The 13,452-nt window shown below is 40.2% G+C and overlaps 1 protein-coding gene across 3 annotated transcripts in view; it reads right to left on the bottom strand.

Moving 5' to 3' along the window:
* LOC120533551 (U2 snRNP-associated SURP domain containing) overlaps positions 1-13,452 on the bottom strand; it is an 88,202-nt gene that overhangs the window by 59,076 nt on the left and 15,674 nt on the right. The window lies entirely within an intron of this gene.

Below are 13,452 nucleotides of genomic sequence, written 5' to 3'. Positions count from 1 at the left end.
TGCTACTCTAAAAAATGCTGAAAGACTACCTACACATTGCTCTCTTCTTGGCAGCTGCTTTATCGCGGTGCGCATACTTAAAAGCTCAACAGCACGTATTGATTTTTTGATTGTTTTTCTGTCTCTCTCTCTCACTGACATTCTCTGCTCCTGATGGCGCTCCTTTGAAGAGAAGATATGTTTGCATTCTGTCATCTCTGTCTTGTCATGGAGCACAGTTTAAACTTTTGACTAAAGGGTGTTATTTCATGTCTAGAGGGCTCTAATAATGTTAACAGTGTGGGAGAGTTTATAAGGGCTTAAAATATATAAAAATAACCATACAAACATATGGTTTCTTCTTCGCGGATTTTCACCTATCGCGGGGGGTTCTGGAATGCAACCCCCGCGATCGAGGAGGGATTACTGTATACACACTAGGGGGCTTCGCTCGCTAACCCCCCACTTCGCATCTTTGCATATGTGGATTTCACTTTCACTGTCCCTTGTTCTACCATGTAGTGTTTTTTCCCTGCACCATGTGTCGCATTTTGAAATTGGTGTCAGCCATATACATTCAGATTTAACAGCGTTTCATAGCTTTTCTGTTTTGTTGTAATCAATCTAATACACACTGTTAAGGTCAATAAATGTGTTGGAACTGTAAAAAAAAAAAAAAAAAAAATTTAACATTTACGAAACAAAAAAAAGTTTTTTAAGTATTGCTTCAATTTATGGAATAGGAAGAACAGTGATATGTAAAGCATGATGCTGACAAAATTGAAAACATGTTGAAAATAAAAATCACTGATGATAATGTTATTCTGTATTAACCTTAATGGTTTTCTACACTGTAACTTGCTTTTAAAATTGTTATATTTTGTTAATAAATTGTGATGTGTAGGCAACTGGTTTCAGTTCTGTAAAGGGGCGGATACTCCCCTTAGGAGAAGATGGGTGACAAGAGAAGTTCTGAGGAAAAGGAACATGCATCAGAAGGAAGTTTTCAATAGGTAGTCAGAAGACAATCAGCAGGAGTTATTGCGGTATAGAGAAAAACAAAACGTGAGTGGCACAAGATAAACCGATTGGTAGGGAAAGCTTTCTTTTTGTTTTTGATATTTCCACAGTTGTAACTGCCAATGGCCAATTATGAATTCACAACATCTGGATCACAAAAGGCCCAGAAGCAGTTTCTTTTCCCATCATGAGGTTATATGTACAATCCCTGGCCAAAATTATGTAATTACAACAACACTTCGAGAAAATTCAAAACAGCTTTTTTTTTTTTAAAAAACTTTGTAGCAAAAAATAGATATAGCACAAAAAAATTTAGTTTAATAGCTGAATATTCTGGCTTCATGAAACACACCTTAAACAAATAATTTTAATTAATGGCATATTTTTTTCCAGATCAAATAGAGGGGAAAAATTCAGAAATCATAAACTTGCTATAAGAGACAATGTAGCAACTTCCTATCACAATGTTCCTGAAACCTATAAAGAAAAGGCACCAGAAGAAGCCTGTACAAAGATACGACTCCTCCTGAAATGCCTGAAGAAGAGGCACCACCCGAGGAGTTTTAAATCCTGTGCATCGTACTGCACAGCTACTTCATCATCAATATCATTCATCATTGGCGAGTACCCGTACATTTTACTGTATTTTAATTAAATGAAGTTATGATGTATTTACTCTACTTTATAACAAAGAAAACTACAGTGCACACCAAAGAAAACGCACTTGCATGAATTACAATACGTATAGCGGTAACATCGGTATTTTGAATTCTAGCACCACGGGAGACATAATACAGTACTATATACGGGTTTACCTTTACATTCTGTTTTTAGGTAATGTATTAAGGCAATTTTTTTGGTAATGTATTAATGTATTAAGCCAAGTGTGCAACGAAATTAAAGTGCTTTGGGGGCACACTGTATTTAGGGCTGAAACTATAAAAATAGGCATTTAAAAGGCATTTTTTAACCACATCCAAAAGTCGCAGTTTTTCACAATTCGCAAGTGCTCTAGGAACGCAACCCCTGCAAATTCTGGGGGTGTACTGTACTACCTTGTTGCTCCTCGTCAGACTTTTAGGAAAGCCTTAATTTTTTAAGGCATGTACATCACTAACGAAAAACAATATTCTACATCAAGCTGGTTACAACTTTCTCAAATAGCAGATGACAGATCAGCTTTTCAGGAGGTTGCCTAATCATGGACCTTTACAGTATACTAATATCACTGTTATGAGGAAAAGTATTGTGTACTGAAGAAAACTTGTTTTTGACTAGGAGTATATGATATGTATTGTCTCCAATAATATCTTAATTGTTGTTTTAACCAAGTCTGAGATGAAATCATCAAGTATGTTACTCACTTTGTAAAAAAAAAAAAAATCAAAAACGCACCTTGAGAGACTATGTATTCACTGTCTCATGTAACGTAATGTGCAAAGGTGTGCAAAGTCAGTGCACCACAAGTTAATCTAACATATCTGACTAAAGATGTAGCCCCTGTGGAAAAAACAGCCTCACTATCTATGTTGTTGGATTTAATTGAAAGATGTGGATCATCCTCACTCATGTGGAGGTGGTTTGGCTTTGAAAAGCTTGAGGTTGCTGAAAAGATGGAAATCTGCAAACTATGTTGGAAATCACTTGCCATTAAAGACTGCTTGACAACTAACTTGTTCTCATCATCTATGAACTAACCACCACACTGAATATGAACCATGACAGGTCTATATCACCCAAGGTACAAGCACAAAAACACACTCAACAAATTTTAGTGTAATCATTCTGCAAAAAAAAAAAGTGCCAACAAGAAAAGCAACAGATGGCATGACATAACAAATGCCATGACCAATTACATCGCAAAAGATATGGTACCAAATCAAGCAGGTGAGAAGGATGGTTTCACACAACTTTTGAATACTTCAGACTCAAGATACACCCTGCTTGGTGGAACATATTTCAGCCAAACAGCTCTGCCTAAATTGTATGATTGAAGTTGCCAAACTCTGGCGCATAAACTGCAGAAGGTTTCACATTTTGCCACACGGATTTACAGTCAAGCCGAACATCTGAGCCATACCTCTCTGTGACAGTGCATTTCATCAACGAAATCTGGCAACTGCAAAAGCTACTGTCTGCAAACACCCTGCTTCCCAGAAGACCACACAGGCAACACCACGGTGCAAGGTCACTGCAAGACCACCGCATGGTTTGCATGACAACAGACAGTGAGGCCAACATTGTCAGTGCACTAGAGATTAACAAACAGAAGAGGCTTCCTTGTTTTGAACACAAGCTTTATATTGCCATTGGCGAGTAACTTGGGATCCTCTATAAAATGCAATTGAAGTGAAATTGATGTAGTACACAGCCCCATAGGTGTCAGAAAACAACCTGTCTGAATGGATTTTTTTTATTTCAGTAAGAAGCACATGCCTATCGGCTTTTATTTCACACGCCATTAAGGGTTGGGGATCAAGGTGACCTACAAGATAATGTCAGGTTGGTTATCTGTCTGCACTTCTGCTGAAGCAAAATAGAAGATTGGTGAACCAAGACAATGACCCTAAACATCTATGTAAATCTACTATAGATTCAGGTCAGGTCAGGGAGCATGTACTGGTACAGTGTGTTGCTGCACCCACCACACGACAAAATAGTTCGGGATCTATCTATAGTCTGCTTGGAAACCCCACAGCAGAGATGTAGCCCAGTCCCACCCTATGGAACTGACCCTCTATCTTGCTACAGCCAGGTGTTACATGGGCGTCCCCTTGATCTGGTCCTGGGTGTGACACTAAATTGCATCTGGCCCTGCAAGAGGTCCTCCAATTTTTTGCAGAATGATTCCGCAAAAGTTTGCCAAGTGTGTTTTTGTGCTTGTTCCTTGGGTGATTTAGACCTATTGTGGACAGCAGATTCCTGAAGCTTTTTGTATTCTTCACAATGTATGTGGTGCTTAGTTCTCAGATGATGAAAAAAGTGAGTTGTTGAGCAGTCTTTAACAGCATTCCTTTTCCGATACAGTTTGTAGATTTCCATCTTTTAAGCAACATCAATCTTTTCAAAGCCAAACCTCCTCCGTGCAAGTGATGATGATGTACATCTTGCAATTAGACAACATAGACTGTGAGGCTGTCTTATCCCCTGGCACTGTCGGCTCATTCATATTTAGGCAGCCAAGCACCGACTGTGCTCTCCAATGGCTCGCTTTGCACACACGCAGTACTGTATCCTGCTAGGTAACATGAGACGGTGAATTCATGGACTCAAGGGAAGTTTTTGATGGTTTGTTGCAAAGTGAGTGACGTAACTTAATCTCGCATATTGTTAAAACAACAATTATGATATCGTAAATAATACATATTACTAACTCCTAGTCAAAAACAAGTTTTATTCAGTACACAGTACTTTTCCTCATAACAATGGTACAAGTATGCTGTAAAATTCCAGTTGCAAAAAAGTCAAATTTAAGCTTACCACCTCCCAGGCTGAAACAATTGTTAAGCTTCATCTAAAGCTGCCTATAGTGTATTTACTGTTTGACTATCTGCTACATGTAATTAATTTTACTCTTGTATAGAATACATACAGGGTTGAATTCATGTGCGACAGAAAGGAGTAATCCTCCACAATGCAACAAACTAGGTGATGGTTTAAATGGATTGTCGAAGACGTCAGCTTAGGGCTAATACTTAAAAATACATTGTCATGGACCACCCAAGTTTCCTTAACATATACATGAAAATAAAAGTACATATTCACTGACATTTTCTCTCCATTAAGAACAAATACCAAGAATAAAAACTCAAAACATTATAATCACAATCAAATAAATTACTGAAAACCAAGATAATTCTGGATACAGTCCTAGTGACCATAATTGGCACCTTTTCATTTTCTGCACAACTAGTAGAATATCTTCAGAAATAAATGGAAAATGTACAAAATTTGTACAATATTAGCATCATCATATTTTAATTGGATATCCAGAGTACTTTAACCAAAAAAAACATAATTGTTCAACTTACACAAATTTAAAAAAAAAAATAACAAACATGACATGGGCCATAATTAAAGATAACCCTGATTAATATTTATGTACCCATCTATAAGCTTCCTGCATCTGTCAACTGGAATTTCTCCCACTCTTCCTTTGCAATTTTTTCAAGCTCTTGAACGTCTGCAGGATTCCTTTCCCCAATGGCAGATTTCAGCTCTTTCCAAAGATTTTCAATAGGATTGAGATCAGGACTCATTGCTGGCTAGTTTAAAACAGTCAATTTTTTTCATTTTCAGCCATTTTTGTGTGCTTTGGGTCTTTATCTTGCTGGGGAACCCATAATCATCGATTCAAACCTAACTTTCTTACACTGTAGTTGTGATGCACAGATATGGAAATTCTGGGCGATACCAATAACCAGTATGTTTTTGTCCATCTTGGCCATCGGTTATCGGTATTGGCAAAGATATATATTTTATTTACTTCAGGTTTGAATGTTTTAGTTATGCTGAAAATGTATTAAGCATTATTCAAAGCAACAACAGTAGCATGTGAAAAAGAGATGAAAACTTTATTAACTTGCTGACTTTTATACTCTTACTTGCTATACAGTAATCCCTCACTATATTGTGCTTCGACTTTTGCGGCTTCACTCTATCGCGGATTTTATATGTAAGCATATTTAAATATAGAACGCTGATTTTTCGCTGCTTCGCAGGTTCTGCGGACAATGGGTCTTTTTCCTTTCAGTACATGCTTCCTCAGTTGATTTGCCCAGTTCATTTCATACAAGGGACGCTACTGGCGGATGACTGAAAAGCTAACCAATCAGAAAATGCAGTTAAGTTCCTGTGTGCTGACTGGCTCAGCGACGGAGCACCGAATTCGATAACGCGTCGTTAACCAGGAAGTCTCGTCTTGCTCATTCAGTATCAACGTGTTTTGCTATGTAAAGAGTTAACTTTTGTGCTCTTTTGTGTATCTTTGTGCGTAGTCAAGCCCTTCGTTATGGCTCCAAAACGATCTGCTCCTGCTTCAGGGGTCGTGCCCAAGCGCCAACGGAAGATGCTAACGATTGCAGAAAAGGTAAAAGTTTTGGATATGTTGAAGGAAGGGAAAAGCTACACCACTGTAGGATGCCATTACGACATCAATGAGTCCATGATTCTTTCTATTTAAAAAGTAGGAAAAGAATAAGATTTATGACCGCAGTGTCCTTTAACCAGGGCGCAAAACAAGTTGTAAGTGGATGTAATAAGGCAGTAGTCCAGATGGAATCTGCTTTAGGGATTTGGATTGAAGACTGCCGGAAGAAGAACAACGGCGGTGCTACACAGTCGCCTAAAGAGGCTCCTTTAGAAGAGCTGTAACGCTCTCCTTTGTTGTGCAGTAAAATTAAACTCATCGTTATCGGACAAGTCGTCGTGACATTGTTGGTGAGTAGCCATATTTAATTTGCTACTTACAGTACTTACGTTTAGTGTCACTATACACACATTAACTGTATACAATTTTTCTTGCATTATACGTATTTATTGCTGGTGGCCTGTCTATTGTAATGTCTAACGTGATATCGGAGACGCTCGATATCTTTAAAAAAATATTTAGGTTTTACTGTATATAAATGGTGTTTTTACATACATAATTTCAATGAATCTTACCTAATATCTAAGAGAATACAAAGGGTTTATGCTGTATAACTGTGCGGGGAATATTTATAAACAGTGTGGGAGAGTTTATAAGGGCTTAAAATACATAAAAATAACCATACAAACATATGGTTTCTACTTCGAGATTTTCACCTATTGCAGGGGGTTCTGGAATGCAACCCCCGCGATCAAGGAGGGATTACTGTAGATATAATCAGCCAGTACTTTCTGCGAGGAGAAAAATAAGATATGGCCCATCTTTATAGAAAAAATACACCAGGTCATGTACAAAAATCTGCTTAATGTACACATTCTGGGTAACTTAAGCATATCAATACACCATGTCATTACAGCACATGGCATTGGAAAAAAATGAAAGCAAAATCTTTGTGCCATACAGTATATTACTTTAAGTAAAACTTTTCACCAGCAAGTCTGCTTCTCTTTTCATTTACTATACAGTGGTACCTTGGTATACGTCCTTAATCCGTTCCAGATCCTTGGACTTATACCAAACAGGACTTATACCAAACAAATTTTTCCCATAAGAAATAATGGGAAAATGATTAATTCGTTCCCATGAAAAAAATCCTATTGTTATTGGCATATTATACATTGATGGGGTTGTATAAAATAATTTAAACACTGCTTAATACTAAAATACATAAATACAAAAGCAATGAAGGGCTTGACTATGCACAAAGATAAACACAAAAGAGCACAAAAGTTAACTCTTTACATAGCGAAACACGTTGATGCTGAATGAGCGAGACTAGACTTCCTGGTTAACACTGCATTCAGCACGCAGGAACTTAACTGCGGGCTCTGATTGGTTAGCTTCTCAGTTATCCGCCAATAGCGTCCCTTGTATGAAATCAACTGGACAAACCAACTGAGGAAGCATGTACAGGAAGTAAAAAGACACATTGTCCACAGAACCCGCGAAGCTGCGAAAAATCTGCGTTATATATTTAGTTATGCTTTCATATAAAATCCCCAATAGAGTGAAGCTGCGAAAGTCGAAGCGTGATATAGCGAGGGATTACTGTACAGGTTAAAACTTGGCCCTTTTTATTTTTGAAGGTGCGCGCCCGGTATACCACACGTGTTGTTCTAGCACACGAGTCGTATTCCAAACAAAGGTCATATACCAAGCAAAACATCTCGCCTCTAAACAGGACATATACCAAGTTGGACTTATTCCAAAGCAGACGTATACCGAGGTACCACTGTATTTGAAAAAGCTGAAAAAAAAAGTGTTCAGTGTCTACACTGGTACAAGGTGCCATCACTGCCTTGGCCAAGGTTGGGAAACAGGCTGCACTGCTTTTCCAATACTGGAGGGTGCAGTTATTTCTGGAGATAGGGGACTTGCTGAGATAGTTATTCAATTGAAAAAATGTTTAAAAAATAAATAAATAAAATTACAAACGTTGACCTATAATAAAAAAATAATAAATTATTAATAGTTTGACCAGATATGTGGTAAAGAAAAACCAGGACAACTGCCTCCACCAACCTTGCCATTAATAAAAACTTGTGACATTGAAAGCTTGGCGTATAGTGATTTGGGTCATATAAAGGGCATTCTATATAAAGTGTGATGTGGATGCACTTTTAAGTGATGCAGAACTGTTCAACAATGAAACACTTTGTAACACAAACAGATGGAATCACATCCGCAATTGTAGATTAATGCACACTTATGTCTTTAGTTAAGTTGCCAGAATGGTTAGAGTAGAGTAATCACGTTTTCCACAAGTGCCCACTGATGCACTGTGGGAGAGGCAGAAAGCTTGTATTCAACACCATACGCAGCAAGAGTGCGCTTCTGATCAACCAGCATATAATAAGTGCTGTTCCAATGAGTCTGCACGTCCTGCTCAAGCATTCTTGCTGGGGTACCAAGGTCTGTTTGTATTTCTCTCAGCTGTGAAATAGCAAGCTGTGAGTGCTTAAAATGAGTAATTATTATTCACCTACCAATGGTAAAACAGTCGGAGATGCTTCTCTGGCTCAAGTAGTCTTCATTTACAGAAAGCAGCAAAGTGTGAGTCATGCAACTTAAACTTTTAATGCCACTTGATTCCATAGCTTTTGCCATATTGTGAGTGCTGTCACAAAGCACAACATGCATATTACTTTTTGAAATGTTCCACTTCGTTAACATGGAATCGAAAGCTTGTGCAACGAAAGTTGTAAAATGAGAATCGTAGAAATCATTATGCAAGACCATTCTTTTTGCCTCCAAATTTTTGACAATCCATTGTGCCATTAGACTCAACATACTCATGGGGCTGACCTCGGAACTGTAGTGAAGCTAATGCTGCCGACATTGTTTCATAAAAGCTCATGGATATGTGTAGCAGTTATATCATACAATGCAGGGAGTGAGACATCTGCAAAGTATCGCCGACTTGGAAGAAATTACTGAGGTTCTAAATGATGTAGTAGCTGATGAAATCCCTCATCCTCAGCTAAGGAAAAATGTTGGTCATCAAGTGCGATCATTTCCATCATTTTAGTAGTTATGCCTTTAGCTCTGGTGCAGTCTTGAGGAAATGTCTTCACATTTTGAAAGGTTTGCTGTATGAGGCCACCACTAGTAAGCCCGGTAGCGTCTGATATAACTTTCATTTTGGTAGCATTAGTTGCTAAAAATTCAGTGTATAATTTATTTGTTATTGTGGTTGTTCAGATGGGCAATTAAATTTGCGGTATTGAAAGATTAATTATGCAGCCTTCTCCTTTTCTCATTTTTGCATAAAGAGCAGGTTGCAACTCTGTTGTCTTCCTTTTTTACAGAAAAATAAGACCACACCGCTGCTCCTGTCAGCAAAACTAGGAAACCCTGCGTTTTATTTTTTTTTTGTGTTTTTTTGTGAGCGCAAGGGACTGTGCTTACATGCAAGTTTTTTCTGCAGCTTAATGTCTGCTTGACCAAACAATGAAAGCAACATTTAATTATTTAGCAAACTGACAATGTTGACAAGCCCACATTATAATCGGTTGGCTGTATTGGTTAAAATGTACGCATCTGCCCAATTTCAATGTTGTCATTGTTAATGAACATCGGCCAATAACAATACTGTTCCCAATATATCGTGTATCTCTACTGTGTAGCACATTTCACTCTAAAATACCTTGGTAATGGGCGGCATGGTGGCGCAGTGGGTAGCGCTGCTGCCTTGCAGTTAGGAGACCCGAGTTTGCTTCCCGGGTCCTCCCTGCGTGGAGTTTGCATGTTCTCCTCGTGTGTGCGTGGGTTTCCACTAGGTACTCCGGTTTCCTCCCATAGTACAAAGACATGCAGGTTTGGTGCATTGAAGGGAGATTCTAAATTGTCCCGTGTGTGTCTGTGCCCTGCCCGGGGTTTGTTTCCTGCCTTGCGCCCTGTGTTGGCTGGGACTGGCTCCAGCAGTCCCCCCGTAACCCTGTACTTAGGATATAGCAGGCTGGATAATGGATGGATGGATGGATACCTTGGTAATCCTAGGATTTCCTGATTCCTGCGATATAGTCAAGGCCTCCAGCACTATAGGCAACAAAGCAGCCACAAAACATTACAGATCCTACACCATGCTTAATTGTAGGTAGGGCGCTTTTTTGCTGGTGTGCATTGCCAAAAAGCTGTAGTTTGGTTTTGTCTGTCCACATAACATTTTCCCAGAAGGATTATGGTTTGTCCAGGTACTCTCCAGCACAAAATCACTCATTTCTTTTAATATTGTGAGCTGGAGGGCTGATCGCACCCCAAATAGAGGACAGATGCCCCTGGGAAAACCACAAAGCCTAAAACACTGACTACCCTCACATTGCTCCTTATCCTTGCACTATAACGCGCGGTACTCCGCCGACTTAAAAGCCATGCGCAGCGCCTGTCAGATTTGGAATTGATTGTTTGCTTTTATCTCTCTCTCTCTCTGCTCCTAGCGGAACTGTCATCTCTGACTTGTCATGGAGCACGTTTAACCTCATGTGTTTGCAGTGTTTGAATAAAAATCCTTCTTGTTTCTACTACCTCCTGTGTCTCTGTGTAAATCTGTGACCCAAGCGTGACAAGTGGTACCAGGAGTGGCTGCACAGATGGATGCCGCCGAAGACTTATTTCAGAGGTCTAAAACTTATGCACTTAAAGACTGGAAACTAAACATGGATGACCCAATCCGTGCGCAAATTCAAGATTTGATACATAAAGTGCACTGCTGGTTTGAAGGAGACGTGATGGAAACAGTTGTCGTCAATATATTACTGGCCGGCATACCTGCAGTTCTTCGAGATGAATTTCTACGTCATGATATTAAATCATTAACGATTATGTCCAGACGATTAGAGGGTTCACAGTCCGATTGGAGAAAGAGCGGTGGATTTCGTGCTGCTTCGCAACCTGTAAACGAACGTCCAGGACATTCTCGTCACTTCGATCGACACGCTGCAGGAGCTGAAAATCAAATTGGGTCAGGTAGACCCCGGGAAATCCAGTCGTAGATGAGACGCCTGTTTCTGGGGAGACAGCGGCAACAGCGGGCCGAGGAAACCGTGGACACTACAGAGCACGTCGACGTGGACGTCGCAGAGGGTATTTCGGAAGCGGTGCCGACCGTAGATGTTTCCGGTGTGATCAACTCGGCCATTTGGCAAGAGAATGTCACTTGTCTCCAGCTCATTCAATGGAGATTGGACTGGCCAAGGTTTGTTGCTCAACTATTACATATCCTTCGGATGGAAAAGATGTCTTGTTGATCCCGGTGAAATTGGGGGGTAGAGAAATCTCAGCATCGTTAGACTCGGGAAGTGATCTTTGTATTGTGAGACGAGACTGTCTTAATGAACAATGCCTTAGAGACTGTGAGACCGTAAAAATACGCTGTGTACATGGTGATGTTAAAGATTATCAGACTTTACTTCTTCCTTTAACTTACAGGGGTCGCCACTTTCAAGGTTTGGTCTGCCATTTCAGACTTGTGCCCTTGGCCATTAGTCCAGTAGTCCAGTCCACTAATGAACTTGGGGGGTTGGTTTTGGGAAGAAGAAGAAAACCAAGACGAAGAACTGGTAGCAGCCGGGGAAAATCTACAGCCCAACTTAGATATTGAACCCAATCTCTCCAGCGAGACGGAGGAAGTCACCCCCGACAATCTTCCAGAATGGGCTGGTGCTTCTACATCTTCCCAGATTGCAAATGCCTCCGAACACAAACTGAGTGTTAATGAACAATCAGATTTTATGCGTTTGCAGCATACTGATAGCTCATTAGAATATGCATTTAAACAGGCTCGCCCTGCTAATGACTCTTATTACCAAGAGCGTAATTCCGGGGGTGTGAAAACCCCACACTTTATAGAAAAGGACGGTTGCCTTTTCAGAGTGATCTCAGATCATTTGGAGGGGGAATTTATTGAACAACTGGTGGTACCTGAAGCACATAGGGAAACTGTTTTGCATCTGGCACATTCACACATCTTGGGGGGGCACCTCGGTGCTGACAAAACTAGAGACCGGTTATCAAAGCGATTTTATTGGCTTAATATGGGAAAAGATGTTGAACGGTTTTGTACTTCATGTCCAGACTGCCAGATCGTCTCTGCTTATAAGCCTCCTCGGGCTCCCCTTTGTCCTATGCCCATATTGGAAGTTCCCTTTCAGCGTGTGGGATTAGATATTGTGGGACCTTTACCTAAGACTAAGGATGGGTACCAATATTTGCTGGTGTTGGTTGATTATGCGACACGATATCCAGAAATGATTGCGCTGAAAAGGCCAATTCTTCAACTGTAGCCAAAGCACTATGTGATACTTTTACTCGTATTGGTATCCCTAGAGAAATCTTAACTGATCAAGGCACACCTTTCACTTCTCGCGTGATGAAACAATTGTGTGACAGCTTTGCTATTAAGAAACTGAGTACTACTGTTTACCATCCTCAAGCGAATGGTTTAACCGAGCGATTTAACAAAACTTTGAAACAGATGATCAGACGAGTTGCTCATAATGATCCCACAACCTGGAACACTGTCCTACCTTTTGTTTTGTTCGCGGTGCGAGAATCACCACAGGCGTCCACTGGCTTGAGTCCCTTCGAGATGTTATTTGGCAGCGGTCGCGAGGCATCCTGAATGTGGTACGTGAGGAATGGATAGGGAACGAGAGAGCAGCTAAAGGTCCAAGCTTTGCAGATCGACTAATTTCGTTGCAAGACAGAATTTCTATGCTTTCCTCTATTGCTGTGGAACACCAACAACAAGAACAGGAAACTCAAGCGTCTTTACGATAGGCGCAGTAACTCCGTGAATTCAAACCTGGCGATCGTGTTTTGGTACTGGTTCCCTCGGATCCACACAAATTCTTAGCTAAATGGCAGGGCCCCGCCATTATTGAGGAGCGTATGAGTCCAGTAAATTACAAGGTTAGAATACCAGGCCGGCGCAAACCATTCCAGATTTTACACATTAACCTCTTGAAGGAATGGCACGACCGACAAAGGTTAACACTTCCTTGGCTGCTGTTTCTCAGACCGATGTTACCATTGGTAACGATCTTACTGACACGCAAAAGACAGAACTGTTATCTTTGATAGAACGGAACACTGATGTCTTTTCAGATTTACCAGGCAAGACTAACATTACAAAACATAAAATTACCACTGAACCTGATGTTCGCGTACAGATGCGGCCGTTCGGATACCGGAAGCGCGGCAAAATATTGCGCGAAGAGGTAAAAAAAGATGCTGACACTGGGTGTAATTCGTGAAAGTAGAAGTGACTGGTGCAGCCCAGTCATATTAGTCCCAAAGCAAGACGG

The sequence above is a fragment of the Polypterus senegalus genome, chromosome 1 (assembly GCF_016835505.1).
Source record: "Polypterus senegalus isolate Bchr_013 chromosome 1, ASM1683550v1, whole genome shotgun sequence".
Classification (NCBI taxonomy): Eukaryota; Metazoa; Chordata; class Cladistia; order Polypteriformes; family Polypteridae; genus Polypterus; species Polypterus senegalus.
This window is presented reverse-complemented; position numbering and strand designations above follow the sequence as displayed.